We start from the raw sequence: 27,992 nt of genomic DNA on the forward strand, positions 1-27,992 counted from the left end.
ACCCAAGGCTACAGATGGGCCTGGCGTCCACTTCCGACCCCTTCCTCCTCTAAGACTAGTGCCCTCTACACCCAGACAACGAGCTCCCCCAAACCACGTTTCTGACGGGCTCTCATCCCTTTCAGGTGGTGATCATGAGTACTACACTATTCTGAGATTCGACTTCTAGGAAGAAGGAAAACCCCTAAAATGGAGCTACTAACAGAAATGCCAAAAGCCGTGTCACTAACACGCACATAAATTGTGGCCTCCAATACCATCCTGCTAGGAAAATCAAGATTGATTTTTCTTAAAGAGTTGAAAAAGGCTTTTGTCAGACTTGAGTCCAGGGTTGCTCTCTGACCTGGCCGAGGACCTGGGTTCTTGTAGTTCTAGGAGTGACCTATTTGTGGTGAGTGTAGTACCAGGTGTCCTTGTAAGCAAGTGTGACAATATAGGTGGCCCCCAGGATATACAAGGTTCCAGGCAAAGGGGCCCTGGCCCTGCCCACATCCATTCAGGTCCCTTCCTTTTTCTAGACACCTTCCGTACCCTCCACCTTTCAGAACCCTTCGAAATGAAAAAGCAGTGTTGACTTAACCATCTTTCTGCATCTTTCCTAATTTTTTTGGGAGGTGTCAGGAAGCTATGATTTTTTCAGGCTAGTGTAAGAATCAGAAAATACTGATGACACTTCTGTTCATTCAGGGTTAGAGTAATTGCGGGTTTGGAGGATCTGGGCAAAGATCATTGAAAGGAGCGAGGAATTGTCCAAATGTTCCACTTTGAGCCCAGAAGGAAGCACTGTGGAGTTTTTGAAGCCTCTGGGATTAGTGGCAAAGGCCAGTGAGTGACACCCTATCCTTCCGAAGATGTTGACATCGAGAATGGCTTCCCACCAACGCTCACACAGGACGGTCTTGTTTTCCATGAGTGTTTTCCATGCAAGGAATGTCAGCTACAAGCCCGAATGGACATCTTGTGGTCACACCCACTTCTTTTCATAGCATGAGTCTCCTCTTGGTGCTTACCAATTCCTTATTCCTCCTTGGCACCTCCATTCTCCAAACGCTCCCTGGACCATACATCCCACCTCTCTCCCTCCTCTTTCCTTCCTCCTCTTCAGTGTCAATTATTCTTCTGAAACAATGGCCTATAATACCAACACAGTCTGAGAAGGGCCTCTTCATCTGAAGGGCCTGGGGGACAAAGCCCTCAGGAGATGGCCATGAGGACTACACAAGACCTCAGATGTGGATGGGAGAGGACAGCCCCCCTGCCCCGCCACCAGTCGTGCAACTCTGACCCTCAGGCAGCTTGTGAGCTTTGGGGCTTCTGAAATGCAGTGAGGGTGGTGGACCGCCAGGACGGCCTGAGAAGAGGGTGATGGACACTTGTACAGTCCCTGCAACATCTTCTAAACTCAGCTGCATCCAGCTCCAAGGTGTCTTTTCCTATTTCCACTGTCCTTTTTAAATGAAGTGCTTAATTTTAGATAGAGCAACTTCTTTCATCTCAGAACAGGCAGGATCTGGCTTGATTCCCGCAAAGAAGTTCATTCTCTGAAGTTCATTCTCCCAACGATACAATTTACTCAGGGCTGGATGGGCAGTCGTGTCCCGTTGGCACAGAAAGGCTGCCTCTGAATGCGAGAACAGAGTCTTCATATTAATTAACATCTTCATAGAAAGAAAACTCTCCAGGGAGTATCTGTTTGATTATTCGTATTTACTCAGTGATTCTGCTGCGTGGCTGTTCCCTCCCCTCATTTCTAAGGAGCCTAAATGGATTCTGTAAAAGGAAAGGAAACAGCGCAGCCTTTGGATGAAGACTCTAGGGCAAGAAAGGCGAGAGGGTTGATTCTTCTGCTGAATGTGGGCCTCTCTGCTATAAAAGCTGCTACCAAGCGTCGTGATGCTTACATGTATATATCCTGTGTTGCCGGGATGCTTGCAAGTCGTCAGCGTGGGAAACAGGAAGACATCTACCTGGAAAACGTTTATGACAGGAAGTCCAGCGCCACCCGGAACCTTCTAAGTGACCACTCTAGTGGGTGGTGTGCCTGCCCCATCTCATTCCGTCCTCATACCTGCCCCCGGATGGGAACCACATGAGGAATGCCGAGATATCGATTGACTGATTGACTGTGTACTCATTAACTATTAGTTTAAGTAATTAATGGGTGGCTACCATGAGCCAATAGTGAAAAGTAAGAATGCTGCTACAACTTTCCTCCTGTTTGCATTTATTAGGCACCTTGTCGGAACCAGCTGCTGGGCTGTACGGGGCTTGGGGACACACTGATGAATCAGACAGATCCAGTCCCTGCCCTCGGAGAGCTTCCTGTCTACTGAATGAGATGAACTTACAGAAGTCTCAAGGCTGGAGCGTAAAGTGGAGAACAGCCCCTCACAACGTGAACTCACACCCCCTTCTTTAACAGGCTATAAAATGACATACTTGCACACACACTCTCCACCCTGGTCCAACACCCACAGTGAGATGTGCATGTCTGCTCTCCAGGGCCGGGGCCTGGGATGTGTCACAGTGAACAGCAGGCGAGCAGTGGCTCCAGTGCCCTTGTACTGGAAGCCTGCTTCTGCCTGAGCTCATTTATTCCGAGGACCATCTGGGCACAGAGAACAATGTGCTCTCCTATCTGAGTGACCGGCCGTATTAGTCATACCCTCTTAACTCGACCCCTCTGTCCCCTAATCTTCACAATTTCCTTCAGTCCCTTTGACGGAGGCCGAGGACTGGCTCTCTTTTCTCACCTCATCCTAGGCTGGAGAGGTTCGTCTGGGACAAAGAGCTCAGCCCTCATGCCTGTGGGTCCAGCAGTCAAATGGGGACAGGCTGCCCGAAAAGCCTCCCCCGGCCCCAGCTCTTCTGGCCCCAATGTCTTGTTTGGACATGGGGATAAACTCCCCTGACAAGGCTTGCCCCAGGCTTCCCAGGGCTTCCTGGCCCCAAGCCAGATGGACCTGAGAATTAGCTCAAGGCAACTCACGTCTTAAAAACTCCCCTTGATCCAGCCCCACTCCCTTCCGATAACCCCACACACTCACCAGCACTTCGGCGTGTGGCGCGTATGCACCGTCCCATTCTCATCCACATCTGCCTTAAACTGTCCTCCAGCTGTTCAACCTAGGGAGCATCATAGCTATTTTTTCTTGAAGCTAGAGCTCCTCCAGAGCAGGGAATAAAAACAGTCTTCTACTTTTATCTCCCTCACGGACTAGCAATAGCTAGATCCAGCATCCCAACTCGATTTTGCAATAAGAATGAAAGACACTCCTTCTTGGTGGGGATGGTGTAGCTCAGTGGGAAGGTGCATGCTTAGCATGCACGAGGTCCTGGGTTCAATCCCTAGTACCTCCATTGAAAAATCAATTAACTAAAAAGAGAGAATGAATGACCCCCAACACAGAAACTCTGAATTTTCTGGCTGAAATAAAGAGTTTAAAATGCTGCTTCTATATATACAATGGAATACTACGCAGCCATAAAAAGGAATGAAATAATGCCATTTGCAGCAACATGGATGGCCCTGGAGATTGTCATTCTAAGTGAAGTAAGTCAGATAAAGAAAGACAAACACCATATGATATCACTTCTTTGTGAAATATATATATAAAAAAAGGACACAAATGAACTTATATGAAAAAACAGAAACAGACTCATAGACATAGAGAACAAACTTATGGTTACTGGGGGCAAAGAGGGTAGCAAGGGACAAATTGGGAATTCGAAAATTGCACCTCTTGGGGAGTGATAGCTATCTTGATTGTGGTGGTGGTTCCATGGGTGTATACATCTATCAGAATTCATCAAATTGTGCCTCTGAAATATGTGTAGTTTACTGTACAGGAACCATACCACAAAAAGGTGTTAAAAAAATGCTGCCTCATCCGAACCCCACAGAGCTTTACCCAAGGGCCTGGGTTCCTATGGGATGGGAAGCAGCCAGCACCTGCTCAGACCCCTAATCCAACATCATATGCCTGCTCAGGAAATTCCTTTTGAGAATTTCACTCGGCTGCTACAAGACGCTGTTTATGTTTGTGACCTGTGGGTTTCGTTGTGGTGGTTTTGCTGTGTTTTGTTTTTAGTACTTAACTAGAGAGAGCAAATGAAAAAGAGAATTCTGATCCATGGGTACGTGCAGATCTTCAAGCCTCCTTCCCCAGCCTGGTTTCCACCACAAGCACCCCCTGTCCTCCCCACCATTCAGATGAGGTGGATCTCAGTGCATCTGCCACTCTGCCCCAGCTCCACCACACACACACACACACACACACACACACACACACCCATGGCTTTCACGTTCTGTCTCGCCTCGTGCCAAAGGCAGAATTGATGGTGATATGCGAAGGAGACAGGGAAAAAAAACTCAAGCGGACGATTAGCTGGGTTAGGTTTATGGCAACAGGCAGCCAACTCATTCATTTCATGTTTTGCAGAATATAAAAGCGCTGAAACATTTTAATTTTAAATTCTTATCATTGGATTTACTGCTTTTCTCTCGCAATGATTTGTGTTGCTTTTTAATTTTTACAGTCTCTACAGAAGCCAGATGCTACCGCCTAAGGACAAAATAATAAAAACCTACTGCAGTCATGAGTTACCGAACAAAAAGGAAACAAGCGGTTGACAGAAGTTAATATCTCAATTTAACAGTGCTGCTTTGCTAATGATCCTTTGATATGTGTTTATTTAGAAAGGTCTGATCTTGACCTTGAAGGCAAACTCAACCGCAAAGTCTTTATGACAAAAGAAAAAGACTTTATTTATAGATTGGCTTTATGTCAATCACTCTGGCAGCTGGTCCCGAAGTGCCCAGCCACCGGAGGAGGGCGTGGAGAGAGAGTGGGCCACGCGTCCCCAGTGAAGTGGCCCTTCAGGGGTCAGTGTGGGAGAGGGAAGTGGAAGATGGGGCTTTAGGGAAGGTTAAACCCCAGTGGGGCCCTGTTCGCAGCTTCCTCTGCAAGAAAGAGGCGTGCTTGTGTTCCCTCCAGAATACAAGACACAATCAAGCATCGTAAACCTCAGAAAAGAGACACGCATACAAAGACGTGGGGTGTGGGGTCAGGGACCTGCAGGGAGAACTCCCTCCGACGAGAGTTCCAGGAAGGGCTGAGCAGCAGGGCAGAGCCTTGCCTGGGAGCCTTGCCGGAGCTGTGGGGAGGGCTGACCTCCAGTCCTGGGAGCAGGAGGTGAGACCCGTAACCCCCGCACGCCCCAGGTGCTCTGAGCTGCTTCCTTCAGTCTGTCAGCCTCTCCTCTCCCACCCCAGGCCAGGGCACTGGTCAGAGGAGACCCTGGGGGTCCGAGGTTGCCAGGAGAGAGCCCTCTGCACCGAAGGCCCGTGCTCCTTTCTGTGGTGCCTGAGGCTGATGGGGGCCGAGGCCCTTCTCAGCCAAACAGGGCCTCGGCCCCCAGTGTTCAGCTCAGGATGCTCCCTCCCCACCTCCGTTCCCCCTCCATCTGTCCCAGGGAACTCCCCTCTCCTAGTCTCAGTGACCCTGAGAAGCCAATAACCACACCTGTAGCCTGGGCTTCTCCTCTGAACACAAAATCCATAAATCCAAGTGCCCCCAGAATGTCCCACAGGCACCCAATGCTTCAAGTGTCTAAATCTGAGACCCACATCTTCAGCTCCCAATCCTACCCCGCTTCCTGGATCTCTGCCTCAGCTGTCAGCAGTAACACCTAGTCATCCAGGCTAGAGGCCTGGGTGTCATCCCGGAGCCCTCTTCCCCATCCCCATCCCAATCGGGCTGATGTTTTAGTACCTCGGCACTTCCCCTGCGTGTCCCTTCCTTCTCATTCCCGAAGGACACTGTCTTGTCCAAGCCACCAGTATCCCCACCGGGATTCCTGCAGGAGGCTCTTAAACACAGCTCATCTCGTCCAGAGCTGCTCCTCAACATGCACAAGTACCAAAGTGGCCCTTCGGAAATGGATCTGATCTCCCAACTTCCTTTTAAAGAATTGCCAGGACTCTCTGTCACTGATGGAGAAAAGTCTAGACTCCTGAAGATGGTCTAACAAGACCTCGGTGGTCTAGACCCACCTACCCCTCCAATCTCATCTGTCACATCTGTCTCAGACGTGATGCTCCGGCCACACCACCACCACCATTTCCAAACACGCTCGGTTCTGCTTCTTCTGTCTGGCTCTCCCTTCATCTCGGCTCCTTTCAATCTTCTGATGTCTTCTTCTCCAGGAAGCCTTGTGTGTTCCCTGGGTATCCACTGTGTGCCCTTCCTCTGGGCACCCACTGTGCCCTGTGTCCAGACATCTCCATCACTGCACTCAGCACTGTCCGTTACGATTACCTGCTACGCATCTGTCTTCCCAGCTCTGAGTTCCCTCAATCAAGACACCAGGGGCTATTCGTCTTGGCATCCCTGGCATTTAGCACCCTATGTGCACACAACAAGTGCTGAGTGAATGGTGAGCTGTTTTGCTTTGGAAAAATACTAGGAGTTGCGGGGAGGGAGTTAACCGAGTGACACGCCAGCCCAGTGAGAGTCTGGATTCCGCGCAGGGAAGCCTCACACCCTTCCCTCGCTCGCCCTTCATAAGCCGAGAGAACGTGTGTGCTATGGGGGGCCTCAGTGTACATGTTTTTAGGCTGATAGCACCCAGTTTTGTCAGGTTTCTCTGGGGCCCAAACAGGTTTTTCCAGACCAGCTGGGTGGGGAAAGTTCACTCCCTGCCAAAGTTCATCGGTCTCCAAACGTGGGGCTGGACCGAGACGTTTGCCTCCCTGTCCTTGTCACCCAGCCTCCTTCTGACCAAAGGTAACAGCCAAAGGTAACCTTGTCGACTCCAACAGCAATTCAATCAGCCTGGGGCGGGTGGGACAAGGCAGGGAAGGTGGGGACAAGAGGAAGGCAGGCCCACCAGCCAGCCCAGGCAAAAGGCCAGTGGAGGCAAGCCTCCAATCCTGGCAACAGATGTCCCAGCCCACCCCTCGGCTCCTCCAGGAGGTAATCGGCACCCAGATCAAGGGCTTTTTTGCGTTTCTCCCCACCCACCCAACAAACCAAAGCTGCAGCCTTTACAGGTGTAGTGTGTACATGGGAAAGAGGGGTGGGGAGACAGCTTCCCAGCTCAGCAGCCCCACAAAAAGGTCCACTCAGGGCCGCAGGGTCCGTTTCTACCGGAGATTAAGTGGGAAAGGTGGTAACAGATGGAAACCACAGCCTTCTCTCGGCCTTCCATCATGGCGCTCCCACACCCCTACCCTGGGTGTGCTGTTCAAGACCCTTCTTGTTCTGGGCTAGCACCGTGGGCAGGGTACTGGACCCCAGCTCCAGCCCCCTGCCTCTGACTTCCCAGATGGGAGTAGCCAACCTTTCTTCAATCATATTCACAGATGATGCTTCAATTTTATGGCCAATATCTATTACTTTTAAGATCTGTAATCACAAAATCATTCAAGTTCAACTTTTCAATAAAAATGACAAAAAACCTTCAAAAGCTAAAGGTACATATATGCCCCCTAGAGAGGCAGATTCCTCAGTCTCTCTCGGGAACATCTTTTCAGCTCAGGAAATTCTCACCAGCGTCTAACCTAAGCTTCCTTTCCTTATTTATTTATTTTTTTAAGGCTCATTGTCTTTGTGGTAGGGTGAAGATAAAAGACATTCTTTTATCTCCTTTGTACCTCCTTCTCTATGTGTCTGTTCTTTCCCCCAGCACACCGGGTCTAGGTGAACCCAGTATCCTCCATGAGAGAGTTTGGAAGAAGCTGCCATGTTTTTTCTCTTCCCTTTCTTGGTAAAAGGCAGTTCTGACAGGGCAGAGTTCTTGGTCATCCCAGGCTGGCAGGCCAGGTGACCCTTCTCCATCCTCCCCCAGGATGAGGAGCCGAAGCCTTGTCCTCTACAAGAGGAGACAGTGGAACAACCAAATTTCAGGACCACTCAAGGAGCAAGACGGTAACTTTAAAACAAGTCCTTTTACTGCAGGCAGCCAGCTTGGACCCAGACTGAGTTATGAGTCCTTTGTGTTGAACAACTACTAGTTATCAGGTAAGTCATAAAGGATCATTCATAAAATTAGATTCACCACTTGTTTTTATAGCACTCATTAAAGGACATAAAAGACAGTTCTTTTTAGCATTTGGGTGCTGAATTATAAATTCAATTAACTGGACACAGTTCACTTCATAGATCCAGATTTTCTTATATCAAAGAGGCAACTCCCAACCATGAACAGAAAAAAAAGAGGACACACTCTACTCTTCCCCCGGCGTTCCAGGTCCCCCGTGCCAACTGAGCAGTCTCTCTGGAGCCATCCTCGCTCACTTCTGCTTTTTTTCCCCTTTGCACGTGCCTTTTTCTGGGCCCTGGGAAAGGAAGTGGATTTTGAAATCACGGCGGGGGGGGGGAAACTTTCAATTTTCAGGCAAGATACAGAGCCTGTCTTCAGCCTCAGTTTACTCCAGGCAGTAATAAGAGCCACAGGGCTGTGGTAAGAGTGAAACTACAGAATAAACAGTACCCCCAAGCTGAGTCTCTGGCACCTGGTCAGCACGCAGCAAAAGGAAGTTAGTTATCGACGTCATTTTCCTAAAACAAATTCATTTCAACCCCACCTCCCCACTACCTCTTCCCCCAGTCATTTAATCAGCATTTATAGAAGAGCTAATGGGTACCAGCCCTGACTTAGGGCTGGGGATGGAGAGATGATGAAGGCATGGCACCTTATTATGGGAGCCCAGAGATGAGACTCAGTGATGTCCTCGTTAACATATTCCTCCTCTAAATTCCTCTCCACGCACCACCCCAGCTGGCATCTGATTACACAGTGACCTTTTGCTGGTCTCTGGTTGATTTATATATGTCTATACATAGTGTCTCCCAGCAAATTTATATTAGCATAGAGGGGAAACACAACAACGTGCGCACCGGCAGCAGACAACTCTGGGTTCCAGCCCAGCTCTGAGATCTCAAGAGACAGAGTGGTCACACAGCTTAAGGGTGAACTCTGTAGTCAATCACTGTGGCTCAAATCCAGCTTGGCCCCTTCCTACTGCTGTGTGACCTCAGGCAAGTTACCCAACTCCTCTGTGCCTATTTCCAACTCACTAAAACCAGGATAAGAACAGTACCTACTTCACAGGGATTTGATGGAGACCCAAGGAGATCATGTGTTTAAAATGTTGAGGACTACAGAGCACAAAGCACATGTTCAGTAAGTTTTAGCTATGATGGTTATCAGGTGTGCACCCCAGGGAAAGCTGCTCATGTCTTCCTCATCCGGAAACAATGTTCACCTGGAAAAGCTGATATAAGGACTAAATAAAATGATCAAAGTTCAACATTAGCACAGGGTACAACGCTCAGTAAATTCTGTAAGAATCCAATAAATGCTGATTTCTCCTCTCCTGAGCAAGAACCAGATCTTACACAATTTTAGTATCCCCTTCGCAGTGGTGCCCCATCAGCCCAAATTAGCATTCACTAATTTAACCTGAATAGGGATGAAGGGAATAGAAAGGAATTGGGATTTCTAAAGCAATTCCTTAGAAGCCAATTCTTTGTACCGCATATTTGAGAGTGGAGGGCGGGGAGGACAAATCAGGACGATGGGGAGCATGAGTTTTCCCAGCAACAACTAACTCTAGGCAAGTCATTTCTCTGCCTGGGCCTCCACCGTTGTTTGATGAGCCGAGAGGCACGGGCAGGGTGTCCCAGCAAGGTCCCCCTTCGCTGATGTCCTGAGACATCACCAGCCAAGGTGCCTGGGCAAGATGTTAGAGGGTAATCGCTCCCCCGCAGTGGCCAGGTCACAGGGGAGCAGTGCTGCCCATAGACTGAGGTGTCCCGGCATGTCCCAGCTCTGGAGGGTCCCTCTCTCCACGGGTGGACAGAGAGACAGCTCAGGCCACTCATGAGCTCCAGTGCAGGGAGAAACTGGGTTCACTGCTCAGAAGGACATGCAGACCATTGGAGTGACGAGGACCTGGGGGAGATGCGCTGCTATCTTCTACCAAGCAAAGGACATGGAGTGCCTCCTCTCTCTCTGCAGATTTTTAGGAAGTGGGAACAGAGCAATTTCTCCGGGCCATGTAAGTACACGCTGCCTGCTCAGAGACTGGGACAGGGACATCCCTCCGGCCCAAGGAATCAAGGGGCGGCCCCCAAGCCTCAAATATCTAGGATTTAAAACCAACAACAGCAACATCACGTTATCTTCCACTGGCATCCAAAACTTCAGGAAACAACTCCACGGGCTGAAAGAAACACCAGGTAGAGGGTCAGGCAAACAGATCCGAGCACCTGACTCTACACCCGACTAGCTGTGAGACTCCGAGGAAGTCCTTCTACCTGCCAAAGCTCCGTTTCTTCATCTAAAACAGGAGAAGGTTGGACCAGAGGGGCCGAAGTCCCTTTGTACCTTTCCACGGCTATGTTCCAGTTGAAGGAAGCACCTCGTTCCTTCCTGCTTTCCCCAGCTGGGGCCACACTCAGGAAGGGAGTGCGAGGGAACTCCAGGGACCCTTGAAGATGTCTGGGGAGGGCAAGAGACCTCACAAAAACCCATCCCTTACTTGCCTTTTTTTTTTTTTTTTCAAAGTCACTCCCAGCTTCTTGGGACACAAAAGTATCTGTTAAGGTAAGTTAAAACTTCTCAAGACGAATTTTCGTGCTACTTTTAATTAAAAGTTCTTTAGAATTAAAAGGACACTATTCAGAAAAGGTTGAAAAAAATTTTTTCATTGACACTCCCCCCCCCACCCCCTCCCCCTTTTCCCAAGGAAAAGAAAAAGCTGTTTTGTGCACGGCTCACCCGGGCCGCACTGTACAAAGGAGGTGGACTGGCGGCAAGACACATGAGATGACCCTTTGACCCCAGACCGCTGACAAGTCCTCAATGGCATAAATACCAGATAATCAATCACATGCCAGGAGGGCGAGTCCCCCTGCCCTCGCCCCAGCGTTCGGGTTTATGAGAGATACACTGTAAATAGACACTGGCTTCTTACGAGGGGCCCCCTCGACATTCCAGGGGCGGCCATAATCCTGAACCAGGCCTGGCCAGATCCTCGACCATCTCGTTTTACAGCTTTCATCGCGAGCTTATAAAGCCCTTTGCCCTCCCAATCCCCAAGTTGGACTTCTGGTATGAAACAAAACCGATCCTCACCCACACCCACCGCCCGGCCTCCCCATCCAAAAGGGGACTCCGAAAATCACTGCAAAGAAAGCGGGGTTAGAGGAGCCAGAAATGGGCCAGGTCACCAATAAAACCCCAATGTGCTGGGCACTGGGAGGGACGGTGCCACGCAGGACGTGGCAGGTGATGGAGAATCTGCAATAGTGCTCACACTTAACATGTGGAATCTAAAAAAATGACACAAATAAACTTATTCACAAAACAGAAACAGACTCACAGACCTAAAAAACCAACCAATTACCAAAGGGGAAAGGAGAGGGGGGAGGGATAAATTAGGAGTTTGGGATTAGCAGATACTAACTACTTTATATAAAATAGATAAACAACAGGTTCCTACTGTGTAGCACAGGGAACTATATTCAATAGCTTGTAATAACTTGTAATGAAAAAGAATAAATGTGTATAACTGAATCACTAAGCTGAACACCAGAAAAACTAACACAACATTGTATATCAACTCTTCTTCAATAAAAAAAGAATCAATAATGATATTGATGACACTAGGAATAAAAGTGGCTAATATTTGCAAATCACTTAGTGAGGGCACTGATGTAAATGCCACATGCCATTCTAGGCACTTCACATGACTTTCATTATCTGTCCTCAAAAATAACTCCAGGACTATCATAACTGTGCCCACTTTACAGATGAGGAAGCTGAGGCTCAGAGTTCAAATAAACTGCCAAAGCCATCATGATTAAATGACAGGGAGGGATTTAAACCCAGAGAAACGACACAGGTCCAAATACACCATGTCCTTGCCAGCCCCACGTCCATGGATTTCTGCCCGGAAAGGGGAAATGTTGAAAATCCATCCTTCCAGATCATACAGCAGCTGGGTGGAAGGAGGCATTAAAAAAGTTCTGATGTATGTGGGTCTAAAAATCAATATCATTTGGAGAGTGTCCAATTTCCAAGAGAGCCAAGAACTAGGCTGGTTTCAGAGGAGAAAGAGTTTGTAAATCCAGCCCATGAATTTTGACCACCACTGTAATGCAAGATTCTCAGCTCTGGCCTTTCGTCCACCTTGGACCCCGTGAGCTCTGACAGCCAGAGCCAGGCCCAGATGTCTCTAAGGCAACAATGGTCTTCTGAACCTTTGCTCTGGCTCAAAAAGGGTTTACCAAGGTCCTAAACCAGCCCCAGCAAACAGGGACGTGGGGGCAGGGAAAGGAAGACAGAGCCTCTTGGTAACTAATTTTGATAATGCTTTTGTGTCAGGGTCAAAGGTTAAATATGGCCACACTAATCCGCTTCTTCCAGAATTAAAGCACAAGAGAGATTTTTCTGTAGCTTAGCAAGACGGCTTTTCTCATGGCTGGAGAAATGGTCCTGACCAAGCGCACTGAATGGGGACGCCCGGCTGTTGGAGACACATTCTTGCATTCATTTGGACAGAACATCCCAGGTCCTGGCCACGCGATCGGAGTTATTTATTATTAAGACCGAGGTGAAAGGAATGCAAAGTGGCACTTAAAAAATGTAAGAGTCTCTCGGTCCAGCCCCACCCCCTTCTGAATAATGCTTCCTGAGATGCCCTAGAAGGAAGGGGGCCGAAAATGCTCAGGGAACCCCCCACACAGAAACTGTAAGAATCATACACGCGAACTGCCAGGAAACCGTGGTTCTGAGAGAAGCCGTAATAACCCACCGCACGTTTGCCCTACAGGGTGCAGAGCGCCCAGTACGTATTATTTCACTGAGTGTCGCAGCAGGCTGGTTAGGGAAGTGGGTTTTTTGGATCCCCTTCTACCAACGTGGAAACTGAACGTCTAAAAGGGCAGGTGACTTGCCCGGAGTCTTGCTTCTCATAGGCAACAGCACCAGGGTGAGAAATAGTCTTTGTCGCTGTGATGGCAGGAGACATGCAGACAGGCATCCTCCGGAAAGAAATCTGGGGCTCCCCCGCCAACAGGGACCCACAAATGGGAAGGCCAGAAGGAACTGGGGCCAGAAACAGATCTCCTGGACTTATTCTCCTGAGGCACTCCCCTGGGGAGGGGGTGCCCCTGATCGGGCAGGTTAGAGAGAAGTGAATGTGGACACAACTGGGGGGAGCAGCCGGGGGGCCCTGTCACTGAGGTGCCCCCTCCACCCATCCCCTTCCTTGTTGGGGGAGCCGTCACCACCCCAAGGCAGAGAGGGGAGCTCCCGAAGGAGGCAGTGGTCCTGCAAGAAATGATTGTCCAAGTGTCAACAACCTGCTGCTTCCCAGAGCCTCAGGGTCAGAGGCCAGCACGGAGCACAATGGCTTTCTCGAGCAGAAGGGTCCAGGGAGAGGGGCCTCTGGGGGGTCCCGGAATGCGGAGGCTCTGAATCCAGGCATCAGGGTCTCCTGTCTTGCCCTTTATATCCTTCCTCCCTCCACCAACACCAGGCACCACCGGCCTCAGAAGCACAAGCTCACACACAGGTTTCTTCAACAAGACGGGGCGAGCAACTCACTCACCAGCCCCATAAAATAAATTCACCCTGAAGCAGGATGAGAAGAAAATTCAGTCGGCGCATCTCCTCCCGCCTGCAAGCCTTCCTCCCTGCCCACCGCCCCCATCGGGGCTGGGCCTCTGGCCTTCTGGCCCCTGAGCAAGCCTTCTTCCTGTCTGCCAGCTCCCGGAGGGCAGGCGAGGTGGGCTATTCTAGGATGCTGGCACCTGTGTCCGTGGTTGATGGTCACAAATCACATCTGATGCATGAAGAAGAAATGACAAGAGTTCAGGTTCCTTCTGGAACTCTCTCCACACTGGAGGCTGTGAAGCTGGAATGGTTTGCCCATGGGATCTGTCTCATTGACCCACTCAGATCACATTCAGTCAAAAATCCTAGGCTGCCCCTCTTTCTAACTCCCGCTCCTGGTGTTACACTGAATACTTCATTACTGAATGGACCAGCCTGCATTCCCTCATTATTTTCTCTGTAATTAAAAACACGTAATAGCATTTGGCTTGCTTTTGTATGGAATTCATGTATGTGCAGGGGAGAATGTGGCAGGTACGATGGAGACCAGGGAAGGAAAGAGCCAGAAAGAGCTGGGGTGGGGGGTGGATGGTGCCCAGGGCACAGACCGGGTACCCGAAGGGCAGAAGCCAAAGCCCCTAAGGGTCTCGAGAGATGTCACAGTTATAATAATACATTAAATTTGGATCGTGCTTTTCGCTTTACAAGGACGCTACGTCTTTCTAAGACCTTTCTGGTCTTCATCTCCATCTCTGGGGTCTATGAGGCAAGTACAGATTTCTAGTTTTTCAAGGTACAGAATCTGAGACTTGCAAAGGTTGAGTGACTTGTCCAAGGCCCCACAGGTGACAAGTGAAGAAGAGCAAACATCTGAATTCAGACAAGAACAGAGTCCGCCTTCCTGCCTCTAACCAGGAAACTCCCTTTACCACTTTTGGTTAATCACACAACAAATATTCACTGTGCTAACAGAGTGAAGGGGTCCAGGGACCCAAAGATGGTTCAGACATCCCTGTCTAACTGACGGAGCCGCAAGATGGCCCATTGCTACGGTGGGGCATGTTCATGACACAGGAGAGGAAAGGGAGGGAACACTTTCCACTGCTTATTTGGGAGAAAGAAAGGTGTAACAGAGAAGGACCTTGTCCGGCTGCTAGCAAAGTACTATGACTGGGCAGCTTAACCAACAGATAATGATTTCTCGTGGTTCTAGAAGCTGGAAGTCTGGGATCAGGGTGTTAGCATGGCCGGACTCCTGGTGGGGGCTCTCTTCCTGGTTTGCAGACAGCCGCCTCCTAGCTGTGTCCTCATGTGGCAGAGAAAGTCTCTTCCTCTTCTTATGAGGACACTAATCCCACCCTGTGGGCTCCATCCTCACGACCTCATCCAAACCTGCCCAAAGGCCCCACCTGCAAATCCCATCACACTGGAGGTTAGGGCTTCCACACAGGAATCTGGAGGAAACACAGACATTTACATAACAGGCACAGCTGAGTTAAGAAGAAACAGTCTAAGCAGACAAGACACGTGAAAGTGTGGGAGACATGAGAGGACACATGGAGAAGAACACCAGCCAGGAGAGAACAGGGAATGAAAAGTGACTTGGGATGAACACGTTGTAGGCGGCGGCATGAGATGGCCTGAAACTCTGATTGGAGGCACTTTCTGGGCCACGCAGTGGAGTCTGCCCTTATCTCATCCCGAAGTTCTCCACTCTGCTTTTACACGTGAATGTCCTGGGGAGCTTTAGAATACAGCCCTGTCTGGGCCCCATGCTGGAGACTCCGATTCAGGTTTGGAGTGGAAATCCTTGCTTCCTATGTTTTTCAAAGCTCCCCCAAATGATTTTAATGTGTAGCTGGTGTAAGACAGTGAGGGTAAGGATAAGCATGGGAGAGGCAACACCAGATGCCAGAGTCATCCTTACCTAGGATTCGTGCATAAGACCAAGCCACCAAGTTCACATCCATCCTCCACTGCCACCTTTATCTGATCCACCTGGGGGGGGCAGGGGAATGGGGCTCTGAAGGCCACCATCCTAGGGTCTGACATGATAAACTTGTCCCGTGGGGTCCCTTCCCCGAGTTCGCTGCCTTCAGGCCAGCCAGCTGCAGCCCAGCTCATCACGAGCTCCTGGGCGATCAGGCAGAGACGGAAAAGGGGGAATGCTGTGCACAGGAACTATGGGTTTCCAGCTGCAGCAGAAAGGGTTTCGGGCAGACATAGGGATGCGAGACACTACGATCACCACCCCGAGGTCCCTGCAGCATGGGTCTTAGTCAGTGTCTCGCATTGTTAATTACCTTTTTACATACGTCTGTGTTTTCCTTCCTAGCAATGGTTAGCTTTCTGAAGGTAGGACTTGGGTCTGATTTTTCTTTTGCAAAAATTGATAGTGTGCTTCAAACAGTGCAGTTGGTAGGCAAGTGAGGTGTGAGGACGTCCGGAGCATCTGCAATATGCTTGCTCTGGGCTTCTCAGATCCCTACGGGCCCTGGCAGCTCTCAGCGCAGACCCTGGCTACCAGATAAGCAAGGCAGGTCACGTGGACAGAAATCTCCTACTCTGGAGAGTTCCAGGAAAAGGGAAGAGGATTGTTTCCTGGAGGTGGCAGAGTGGTAGGTATCCTGGAGGACAGGAAGAGCAGTCCAAGACTGGATTCCTGAGTTCTAGACCACCTATGTCTCTCTAACCTGCTGGGTGACCTTGGGCAAATCACTGAACCTCTCTGAGGCTCAGTATCACCCTCCTTGACCTCTTGCTCCAGGTCTGAAGCCTAGGAGTCTACAAATGTTAAAATTCTAGACCTCAAATTAACTTCTTTCAGTTTGAATCCCCAGACTGGGCTCAGTACATACAAATGGTGATTCCAGGCTCTATTTCGGGAGATGGGGACGTGGTGCTGTGACTCACTGTTGGATGGGGCGAGTCCTCTTTTTGAGTAGCAGCCAGTCCCCCTTCCGTCATCCAGGAGCTTAAGACGGGGAGCCCAGGGGGCCTTCCAAGACAGGGAATCCAAGCGAGGGAGCCTGATGAGGGCAGTGGCCAAGACCCCACCTTCTGGACCACCTCTCTGGAGACAGGGGATCCCAATTCATTTCCAAACAAAGAAACACTCGGTGCTCCATCATTTGTCAAAAACCTCAAGTGTGTTTCCCAAAGGAGACAAGTCAGGGCAACTCCAGGGCCCAAGGGGCGCCTTTCAGATGCAAAGTCTCCCCCTTTTCAATTCCTGTAACTAAAATGAATATGGAAAAGATAATTACCCTTAAAACATACTTAATACTTGAACACATTATCTCTACCTGCAGAAAAAGAATGTTATCTGATGGGATCTTCCCCATAAGCTTAATCAAATTGCTATCTTAAAACTCTCTGGAGTCCTGTGAAACAGTAATAGAAAATCCGAGGCAGAGGCTGGAAGCATTTTATATTTGTTTGGTTGAGGAGAACGTGCATCCCATCTGACAATGGGCACTTAGAGACAAAGTCATTTCCAATCTGTAATGGATCTTCTCCGAGTTGGGGCAGGGAACATTTCGTCTGATCCAAACCTGCAATCCCCCCGAAAGGTAGCTTTTTCGCATGTGCAGAGAAGGAAATGCCAAAAGAAAAGCCTTTTTCCTAATATCTTCTTTGGTAGGAAATCTTCTCTAGTTGGACCTGGGACACTTAACATATGGAGATAATTAATTATCCTTGCCTCTTAACTTTGGGCTTTACCGTGGCAAATAAATTGCTGCCTATATTTTCCTTGATCTGCCCAGCCCCTGGGCAGTGCCATTCATTAAGTTAGTCGAGAAGGTGAATTACCTGCCCAGATCCTGCCCAGGGCGAGTGACTATTTGCAAGGCTGGAGAAAACCAAAGGCAAACGGCTTCTAAGAAGATCGAATGTGAGGACTGGATATGTTCCCAGCAACTCAAGCCTGCCTGGAATGGCCAAGGAAACAGCTGTGGCAGAAGAGCCTAGCCAGCCCAGTTCATCTTGTTGACAGCAGAAGCGACAAGGAGGTGGTGAGAACATGCTGCATCTCTGTTAGTCGCTCCTCCTGCCTGCAGGCCCCAGAAGGTCTCCCGTACGGGACGTGGTCCTCCTGCCAAAGCATGGAGGGCAAACGGGGCGTCCCAGGGCACAAAGTGAGGCACCTGAGGGCTTACAGAAGAAAACATGAGTGCGGTAGGGGAGAGCTACCCGGGAAGCGTTACAGCGATCATCAACATACAGCTTTGGTGCCTTGCAAGTAACAGATTACAAAACAGCATGCATCGCATATTACCGCCCCGATTTTGTTTAAAAGGAAACAGAAAAAGATGGTGGAACTACAGGAGACACATTTATTTGTTTACATGTGTTTTCTAATTTCCCCACACTGAGCACATATTACTCATATGATTCTTTTCTTAAAATGGGCTGCCTGGGTCCATGCTGTCCAGGTCCTGCCTTTGGTCAGAGTGACTCCTCCCAGGCACAGGAAGGGCTGGCTGTTTGGCGAATGGCAGACTCGCATCTGTCTCCTGCTGAGTGTTCTGACCTTACTACTTCTTTCTACCTCCCCGGTTCTGAAAATGGAGGAACGGGGAGGGGAAGGAGGCATTTCTGAGCCGTCCTACTCCTTGCTGCCTTCTCTGAATAGAATGATTCCCAAGGCACCAGAGCCTCCTGCATTGTCTGAACAGTCACTATTCGGCAAACGGCCACCGATCTAGAAAACCCGGTGATGCAGCAGGTAGAGGAGATTGGGCTGAGTCTATAAACACCAACAGCAGATCCGGAAGCTGCTTTTCATTCTAGCTGAGATCTAATTCACAAACCATGAAACGCACCCTTTGAAAATACACAATCCAGTGGCTTTGAACGTACTCATAAAGTTGTACAATCAGCAACAACACTAACCCCGGAACACTTCCATCACCCCGGAAAAGAAACTCCACACCCATTAGTCGTCACTCCCCATTCTCCCCTCCTCTCAGCCGCTGGCAACCACTAATCTGGTCTGTTTCTACAGATCTGCCTTCTGAACATTTCACATAAATGGAAGCACACGGTATGTGGCCTTTTCTGCCAGGCTTCTTACACGTTGGTTTCAACACTCATTCATGTTGCAGCACGTAAGTGTACTTCATTCCTTTTTACAGGCCGGAGGATATTCTATCGTGCAGATACACCACATTTTGTTTCTCTATTTATCAGCTGATGGATATTTGGGTTCCCTTTTCCATTTTGGGGGCTGTTATAAATACTGCTGCTATGAAAACTGACGAACAAGTTTCTGGGTGGATGTAGGTTTTCAACTGTCTTGGGTTGAAAGTGGCTTTTTAGAACTAAATTATTGTTATTAGGTTGTCATTTGTCTCTCTCACACGTAAGGGGAAAAAAAAAAAGAGTACAGGATGTTTAAAAGGTGGTTTAAAAAACCTTAGACTTTCAATTACTTTGGAACCAAGTAACTGACAGCTGTGGGCCCTTGTTGCTTTCCAATCTTACACACACGTTTTTATGGCAAATCCTTTGCCCCTCCACCCCGGGGGCCACAGTGCCACCATCCTTACCCGACGGGCCCCACCAGCCCGGTTCATCCTCTAAGCAGGAATCTGTGCTGCAGGATATGAAATATTTAAGCTGCTTTTCTAAATATATACATTATTTAGCTTACAGTCTATAAAATATTTACATTGTTTGTCCCTCTCATCCCCAAATATCTGCATTATTTACAGTACAATCAGGGCAACATTAGCCCTTATTTTTTGACTTGTGCCTTCTTCCCTATTCCCCGTCACTGGGTGTGCACAACCTGTGAGGGGCGATAGTGAGTTCTCCTGTCTAAGCCACAGAGCAGGCCCTGGGGATGCACGAGGTAACCTGGTGTCCAAAGCCCGACGAGCAGTACTGGTCACATCCATCCTCCCCATGGGACCTCAGGGCATTCACTACAGAGTTTCTTGGAGGCAGTTTGGATGCCAAGCGCAGTGTCCCACGTCTAGCTACTCCCAGAATCTCCCTTCTGAGGAACGGGAGCTCCTACCTCTTGTTCTCTGGCCTGCCTCTTCCCTCCAGGTGTGACCTCGGTCCTCACTTAGGTAGTGAAAATCTCTCTTGCTACCCACATCCCCCATCAGGCCCTTGTGAACAGGCTGAGCAGCTGTGACCCGTGAGCGCCGCACAAGCCCCTCCCAGGGTTCCGAGCTCTCCATCTGGCCTCTACCTGTCTTAACCAGGGGCAAGCGAGGTGCTTACCAGTGCAGCTGAGACACTGACGTCCTGCAACTTTCTCAAAACCCACCAACTTGCACTTGTAGCCTTTTATTTTCAGAAATCGTCCTCCATGGAAAGAATGAGACTCAAAGGTGATATTTTAATTATTTATAATGTGACCTTAATTTTTAAAAGGATGTAAATAATCCATGCCAGTCAATAATACTGTTGACTACAATACAAAAATACTATTATATAACAATAAAGAAAAAATAAGTACTAATCACTGTTATTCAGAAACAGACAAAGCAAAAAGTAAAACCCGCTTTGCTCTGTAATCTCATTCTCTAAAGACAATCACTGTTAATAGGTAGAAACTCAGAGAATCTTACAGAATGGCTTCTGTATTTTATGTTAAATGGGATCACACTATACACTCTTTTCTTCTAACCACGTTTCATCACACAAAACATCGTGGACATCTTTCTGCGCAGGTCCCATAATGAACAGGTTCCTTATCTTTGGACATTTAGGTTGCTCTCAGGGCTTCGTAATGACATATAATCTTGCCATCAGCACCTCTAAGGGAAGCTAAAAAATTGATCTTTGGTACATGAAGACCAAAGCTGGATAGGAAACACGGAGGGTCTCTGAGCATCCGCGGCACTGTCACAGGGGTTGCCGGACACACCCCCTGACTCCGACAACCTCCGATCAAATGTCAAGAGTGTGAAATCAGCTCTTTCATCTCCTGGTTGTTTAACCCAGGAGAGATTTTCCTCTTCCTCCTCTTCCCCCACCTCCATCCCCCTTGCTACCTCTACTTACCCTGCTTCTGTTTCAAATCTCTAAAATAATGTGACAAGTTAATGATGGTACAATTATCTAAATGTTTAACAGACATGTTATCTAAGTGAGTCGGATTGAGATTCCATCCCGCTGACAATAAACACCAATGGTGGTGCAGAAAGCGATAGGCAAATTATAGCAAACCCTGCAATTTCAATGCTATTAAATTTGGAGGAATAACAGCCTTGAGGCCTGTAAACTCTGAATAAAATAGGCCCTTGTGTTTGTCCAACTATTAAATCAAAATGTTACCAACATCCTAGAAAAAACAAGGCGATTTATGGCTTTTCAAGTTTCAGTTACACATTGGTTTTTATGAACTCCTTTCTGTCATCGGGCAGCAGCGGTGTCACGAGGGAGGAGGGAGCAGCCAGCGAGGAAGGGGTAGGAGCTGAAAAGATATAGGAGAAACCTGGGGAAGGGAAGGGGGAGGGGGGAGTGCCAACCTGGGGTCGGGGGCTGAGGCTCATCACCGGGACTCCGAGGTGAGGATAACGAGAAGGAAAGGACAGCAGGTGCCCCGAACGTCCCCATCAGACTCACCACCGGGGCGCCTGAACTTGAACCCAGTCCTTCCACTGAACGAGACAGATTATTTAAACCTCCCTGAGCCTACGGCTTCTCATGGGTGACAGAGACAGTGAACCTGCCTTTTAGTGAGGTCATGCAGGCTCTGTCAGATAATATAAAAGCCCAGCCCCAGTGCTAGGCCCGGTCCAATCGCTGAACAACCATCCTCAAAGATCAAATTCTTCCATTCCCCTCCAATTTCTGGAAGAATTTTTAAAAGGCAAAAGATCTTCACCTTCAAGCTCTTCCTCAGACACAGCATGCACTTTATTTTTTACTGACTAAGCTGCTAAATAAAATGAAAGAAATGTTTGTCTGCTGGTGAAAGACACTGTAGACATCTAAAGATCATAATAATCAGAGTTTACAAATATTCTCACTAAAGTCGAGAAAAACGTAGACCATCAATACAAGATCAGAAGCTTCAGCTGCGCTTGGAACCGTGGAACCCCACTCCCTGCCAATAGCCATTTTTCTTACCCAAGTCCCACACCCGACATTTGAGAGAGGCAGTGAAATAAAGCAATTTGTCCCGTGTCATAAAGCAAGCTGCAGCAGAGCCAGGATAAGAACTCAGGTCTCCTTTCTCCTAATTCATTATTGCTTTCCCAGATATCATGCTGCCCCACCTGCCGATAACGTTCATCATTTCCACTAGGACGGGCGGCTGGTGAAGGGGGGAGGCAGCCTGTGAGTCCTGCTCACTGCTGCATCCCTGTCCCAGGGCCAGCATCAGCAACCAATATGGAGCAGACGCTCAAGATCTCTCCTGAGTGGATGAGCTTCACCCTCTTCTAACCCAAATCGGCCTCGGGTCAGTTCTCCTCTCCAATCCCAAGAGAGCCACACACCACCGATCCCCTCGAAGCAGCGGTGCTTCCTGTAAAAAGTACTGGGGTGATGGACGGGCAGAGCACAGAGGACCCAGAGGGCAGCGAAACTGCTCTGTGTGATACGACAGTGGTGGATACACACCATTATGCTTTTGTCAAAATGCGGAGAACGTACGACAACAAGAGCAACCGGTGGCATAAATTTTCTGATAATGATGTGTCAGTGTAGGTTCAGCTGCTGTAACAAACGGACCACTCCGGTCGGGGATGTTGAAAGTGGGAGAGGCTGGGTTGGGCTGGGGAACCATGGGGTCTATGGGAACTCTCTGTACTTACCGTTCAATTTTTTAAAATTTTATGTATTATTGCATTATTTTAATTTTTTTTTAATTTTGAGGAGAGGAGATAATTAGGTATTTTTATTTTTAGAGGAGGTACTGCAGATTGAACCCAGGACCTGGTGCGCGCTAAGCATGTGCTCTACCACTTAAGCTATACCCTCCCCCTTACTTACCACTCAACTTTGCTATAAATCTAAAATTACCCTAAAAAATTATTAATTAAAAAGAAGCACTGAGGGCCCCTCCAGAAGGTGGCTGGAGGGTCCTGGGCGCCACTAGGATGAACGGTGCAGAAGGATGGCTTGTCTAGGCCAGCAGGTGACAGCTGGGGTGTCCTTCCCTACTCCACAGCAAGCAGCTCTAACAGAGCCGAGAGCCCCGTGCTTGGAAAATAAAACTCTATATTAGGCATCAAACATGCCTTTATAGTAACAGCATGAAATGAGGTCAAGAGTAAGTCTATGCTGGTGCTCTGACTATACAAACAGCAACACATGACTCTCTCTCCCTAAGTGCCTATGACATTCCGCAGCCGTTCCGAGCCCCAGCTTTCTCAGGTTCAATTCCTTGGCACACCACGTGAAACGCTATACAAATCACCCCTGATATTTATAAAAGTCAAACGCTATTATGTTTTTAATGGGAAGGTCATGCCAAACTGAGCGAAGTCCACGTGTCCATCTGATGACTTCCCTGCCCTGTCCTCCCTGACGCCCTCCAGCGTGCGCAGGGGGGTGAGGCTCACTCTGCCTTTTTTCCATGTCAAGTTTCGGGTAGATGAAGTCGTTTCTCATTTTCTGGCCCTTCTCCCTTCCCGCTCCCGTGTCATCCGGGGCTGGGCACCCAGAGGCTGCCCAGGGGAGAAGGAGCCACAACAGTTACTGGTCTTCCTACTGCCGGAGGGCAGGGGTCAGCCACCCTGACGCGGCTCCTCTGTGCCCAGCGCTGCCCCTTGTGACAGGAGCGGTGCAAGACTGGCAGCCACCCAGAGGGAAGGAACGTCGCTGCTCACTCTTTTAAATCTCTGCCCCACCCACCGTGCCTGCCACCCCTCCAGTGCTCACCCACCATGGAAAGTCCTCCAAACAAGGACTTCATTTTCTCCTCTGAAGTTCAGAGCGAGAGACTATCCCTGAAGCTCTTTCCAAGCATCGTTCATATGTCAGGAGTGAGACGGGCCAGTGTAAGCAGGGAGCCAATGACGCCAAGGTGGGGGTACAGCTCTGCACGTTCAAACTGGGTGGTTACCAAGCTGCGGAGTGTGTGTGTGTTCTCAGTGCCTCCTCCTTCCAAAGTTAAGGCAAGGTGCCTCCTATGGTGAGGGCCCTGGGGCAGGGCACCCCCAGAACCTGCTCCCTGCTCTCAGCGGAGGGCAGCTCCCACAACACGGCTGCCCGTGGCGGCCAGGTGTGTTAACTGTTCCTGGACCGCAGGACCCTCCCGCAGACAACACCGAGGGAATGAGAACCAGCATCTCAACACTTGCATTTGCTTGAGTGGCTTCCTCTGTGATGCAGGAATGTGAAAACAAGCCACTTTTTCTAGGCCAGAGAAAGAAAGTCCTTATTTTGCAGTCATAGTGGAGAGAGCTTTGGCCTGGAAGTAAGAACTCGTGGGTCCTAACTCTAGTTTGGCTTGTTTGTTCTTAACTGACCCCCTTTTACAAATATGGGCTTCTGAGCCCTGGTTTCGTAGGCTGTGGAATGGGCAGAGTCGAGCCCCTGGTCTGCACACCAGGTACGATGCCCAGGCCCACACGGGGAGGGAAGGCGGTGGCATTAAAACATGGGCTTTCTGGTGTAGGTCATCCTTAACCTTTCCAAGTCTCAGTTTTCTCTAGTAAAGAGTAAGGAAGAAAAATGTCTATGTTTTAGGACTGTAATGAGGACTTAATAAAATGTTATTTCCAAAGTATCCAATACAACCCTGTAGCCTTCGGGAAAGAGGGACCAAGTTTTGTTCACCCTTAGGCACTGGGGCCACAAAGCCCCTTGCACATAGCAGGGACTTTAAAACGTAGGGAATGAATGAAGGAAGGAATGATGGGAGGAACCAGCCGCAAAGGTTACTCTGATCTGCAGGAAACCCAAGTTACTCATCCGGCCGACCTGGTGGGGCAGGGTGGGGGCTGGAGGAGAGAGAGGCAAGTCTTCTGGTCCAGTTCAGTCCAGTGTCCCGGGCCTCTAAGGTTTCCCTCAGGCTTCCCAGCCCCAGAACTCCTAAACCTCGGAGTGAAGTGACTTTAGCCATCTTGTCTGCCTCTTTTCATCAGCAGGGCACTAGGGGAGCCTAAGGAGGGATGACATGGAAGGTCTTTATTTACATTTCCAGAATACTCAGGTTCCTGATGGTAACAGACACGGGCCAGGACACCAGCAGGGGACTCAGGACTCCTGCACCTTCAAGGGCACTGACTCCGGAGGCCTCCTTTAACGTGTGCCGGGGTGCCTGCTTCATGCTGACCCCAGCTCTGGGCTCGTCTGGCCTAGCCGTCTACATCATCAGTTTAGATGTAGGTAGAGGGTGGTCCCCAGGGGCAGCTCTGGGCATCCTAGGCCTTAACTAAGAGCTACCCAATCTGCTCTGTGAGCCTGTTCAGCGTTAGGAACTTCATCGTGCCCTCACCTCTCCCAACTGCACTTGGAGGATTCCAGTGGCTGCGAGCTCTGTGGGCACACCGGAAATGTCCTCTCGGCCAGACGTCAAGTCAGGGGTCCTCAAAGACCCCACCCCCACCTTGGCAAAGCAGCTGGAAGCCATTCCCATTCCTCCACAACCGTTACTATCTACCTGGCCCTCCCCCTCTCACCTTCCCAGCCGGGAGAATGGGTCCCCTCCGAGGCCACTGCCTGGTGGAGACCACAATAATGCAATGTTAGTGACCACCCTCACCATTCCTGAGACTTCACTCTATGCAAGGCCTATGCTGAGCGCTTTGCACAGAACTAAACCCTCATAACATCTCTCATACGATAGCAGCAGAGCCGTCCTGTTCCCAAGAAGGAAATGGAGGCTTAGGGAAGTTAAGCGAACCTGCCCAAGGTCATAAAACTTGGAAGAGATGGGACTAGGATTTGAACCTAGACAGTCTGACACCAGGTCCCACATTGTGCGTGTCACTCTGTTCTGAACACCCAGAGTGTCACACTCAGACTTCAGGATCCAAGGGCCCCTCTTCTCTGAAGCCTGCAGGACAAATCTGAGCCACCCCATCAGGGCCCCAACTTGCCTAGTGAATAAAGCCCTCGAGACATCCTCGTCCCCACCCCCATGCCTTCGGGTGGGTCCATCCTCCCCAAGGAGCCATGTGCACATCCGCCTTTTCCGAGTGGGGGTTTCTCACTGTCTCTCTGGCCTGGCCCCCAAACCCTAGCACTGGCCCCATCTCCACCATGTTCAGATCACACAGAGGCAGATGCTCCGAGTTCCCTACAAGTTGATTAAAAGAGTTCAAGGTTCCTACAGCTCAACCCCAAGGCCTCCCCACAGAGCTGCCCTCCCTCCCTCCGTCCCCGACAGGGCTTGCTGAAGACCGTCCCAACCCCCTAGCCTTCAGCTCGGCAGCCAAGGTATCTCGCCTACCCTCCAATTAACGCCACCCGATCCGGTCTGTTGCCCCCAGGCGTGTTCAAGTCCCAGACGGGGATGTACAGTGGCTTGGACAACATTATGATTTGTAAAACCCACTTCTAATTAGTTTGACTTTGAATGAGGAGGGTAATTATTTTTAAATTTATTAACTGCTGCCTGGCCGGAGAAGTTTCCAGATCAAATGACACAGAGAAGCTATTTCTGTTCAGTGATGCAGCAATTTATATTACTGATGGGTCATTAAAACCTCTGGCACAAAACCACTTGTGTTTCCTGAGCCAAGATAGTGTCCCTGTGTCAAATTTCAAACCCTGAGTATAAATTAAGCCATTGATGGTATTCTATCAGTTTATCTGGACTTAAGGAACTACTTACTAATTTAAGACATTCCTAATATAGAACCCAAGCGGTGAGCGGGTTGCGTGTGTGAGTGTGTACGTGCGTGTGTGCGTGTTTTCTCACTTTTTGTTTCACTGAACAGTGTGAAAAAATTCTGATGTGTAAATGAAGAACAAGCATCTTGGGGAGCTGTGGAGCTGTTAATTCCTCACTGCTCTGCAACCCGAGCATTTTGGAAGCAGCAGGGTTTTTGCAATATGTATTTGTCATAATATAAAAGGTGTAAAGTGATCTCTGTTTATCTCCTCAAAGTCTTCATGTAGCAAAACATGAAAACTGAAGTGTGACAACAAAGCCTGAGCCCAGTCCAACCAACAGTGTGTCCCCCCGGAGCACCAGCTGGAGCCCACCGAGACCCTGGAGGGAGGGGGTCACACTCCCAGGATGGAAATCCAGGGTAAGTGGGGTCGAAGGAGTGAGATGTGAAGACGATGTTCGTTTGGTGGAATGGACTTGAAAATACTTCTACCAAATCCCTTTTTCAGTGGCAAGAATACCCGTGAGGCACGCTGATCACCTGTCGGAGGCAACGCCGCACGTTAGCTCTGTTAATTCTCCACGTAGCGGGTGGCCCTGGGCCTGAAACTCGCAGACCTGATCTGTTTCAGGAAATGGTATCCTCTCTCATGAGGGGGACATGGGGATCAGGGTGGTAAGGATTCTTAGTTAGATGGGTCACAGGAGTCCAGAAGAGCCCTGCCTGGGACAGGGCCACGAGCTACATGATCCTTGACCGCTCTCCCGAAACCGTTCAGCCACACACCCACGGACAGCAGTACGGCAACGGGCAGGTTGCCGGGGGCTGGTGGGAAGAGCACTGACACTGGGGTTGGGTCAACTTCCAGCTCTTCACTTCCTAGTGGGGGGCCCCGAGGCCTCCATGGTCTCATCTGTTAAATGGGTATGACAGAGGACCATGTCTGACAAACTCAGGTATCGGAGATACAAGCTGGCGTTAACCATGACTTTACTCTCCCAGGATCTCGATTCCTTTTCCTTTTCAGAGCTCTCTCCCTGCTCTCCAGTTGGCTCTCCAGTGATAACTGGTACCCCACTGGCTGTTCCCAGTCCAGAAACTTTAGCATCACTTTTAGCATCCCCTGTGACACGGTCTCTCTCTTCCTCACAGGCCCCCTTTCTTACAACACAGATGGCATGGCAACTCGATTTCAAGTTGATTATTAGAGGAGTGGGAGGATCCATCTGGGTTCTGCAGGAAGCAGTGCTGTCGATGATAAGCTCTGCCACGTGTCAGAAGAGCCATCTCGTCGCCAGCCCTATGCTGCAGTTAAGGCTGCTACCGCGTCTCTCCCCAGCCGAGCGCTGTTTGCCCCACACTAACAAGTGGGCAAACACGCCTCACGGCTGAGGGCGTTGGTCCAGGGAGAGCTCACAGCCAGCTGGGGAGGGAGCCCTTCTCAAAGTGCCCACCTTGGTCTCTTATCCATCATTTGGATTCAATTTGGAGATAAAGCAAACATCTGAGTGGGCTGGGCCCCACCTGCTAGAGGAAGGGTGGGCATTATACCCCTTTGCGGGGTGGGGGGACATTTGAAGGGCAGAAAGCACGAGAAACAAGGCTGCT

At 49.5% G+C, this 27,992-nt stretch overlaps 1 protein-coding gene and 1 long non-coding RNA gene across 8 annotated transcripts in view; both read right to left on the reverse strand.

Annotated features, from left to right (window-relative positions):
* The window catches only part of ZBTB16 (zinc finger and BTB domain containing 16), a 184,209-nt gene that overhangs the window by 31,116 nt on the left and 125,101 nt on the right, over positions 1 to 27,992 (reverse strand). The gene's annotated exons all lie outside the window — the stretch shown is intronic.
* LOC116661195 lies at positions 2,713 to 16,275 on the reverse strand. Its single transcript, XR_004317004.1, has 3 exons — positions 16,266 to 16,275; positions 9,395 to 9,399; positions 2,713 to 2,942 (listed from the first exon to the last, which is right to left on the reverse strand). It is a non-coding gene; the product is annotated as an uncharacterized LOC116661195 (long non-coding RNA).

This window comes from Camelus ferus, chromosome 33 (assembly GCF_009834535.1).
Source record: "Camelus ferus isolate YT-003-E chromosome 33, BCGSAC_Cfer_1.0, whole genome shotgun sequence".
Lineage (NCBI taxonomy): Eukaryota > Metazoa > Chordata > Mammalia > Artiodactyla > Camelidae > Camelus > Camelus ferus.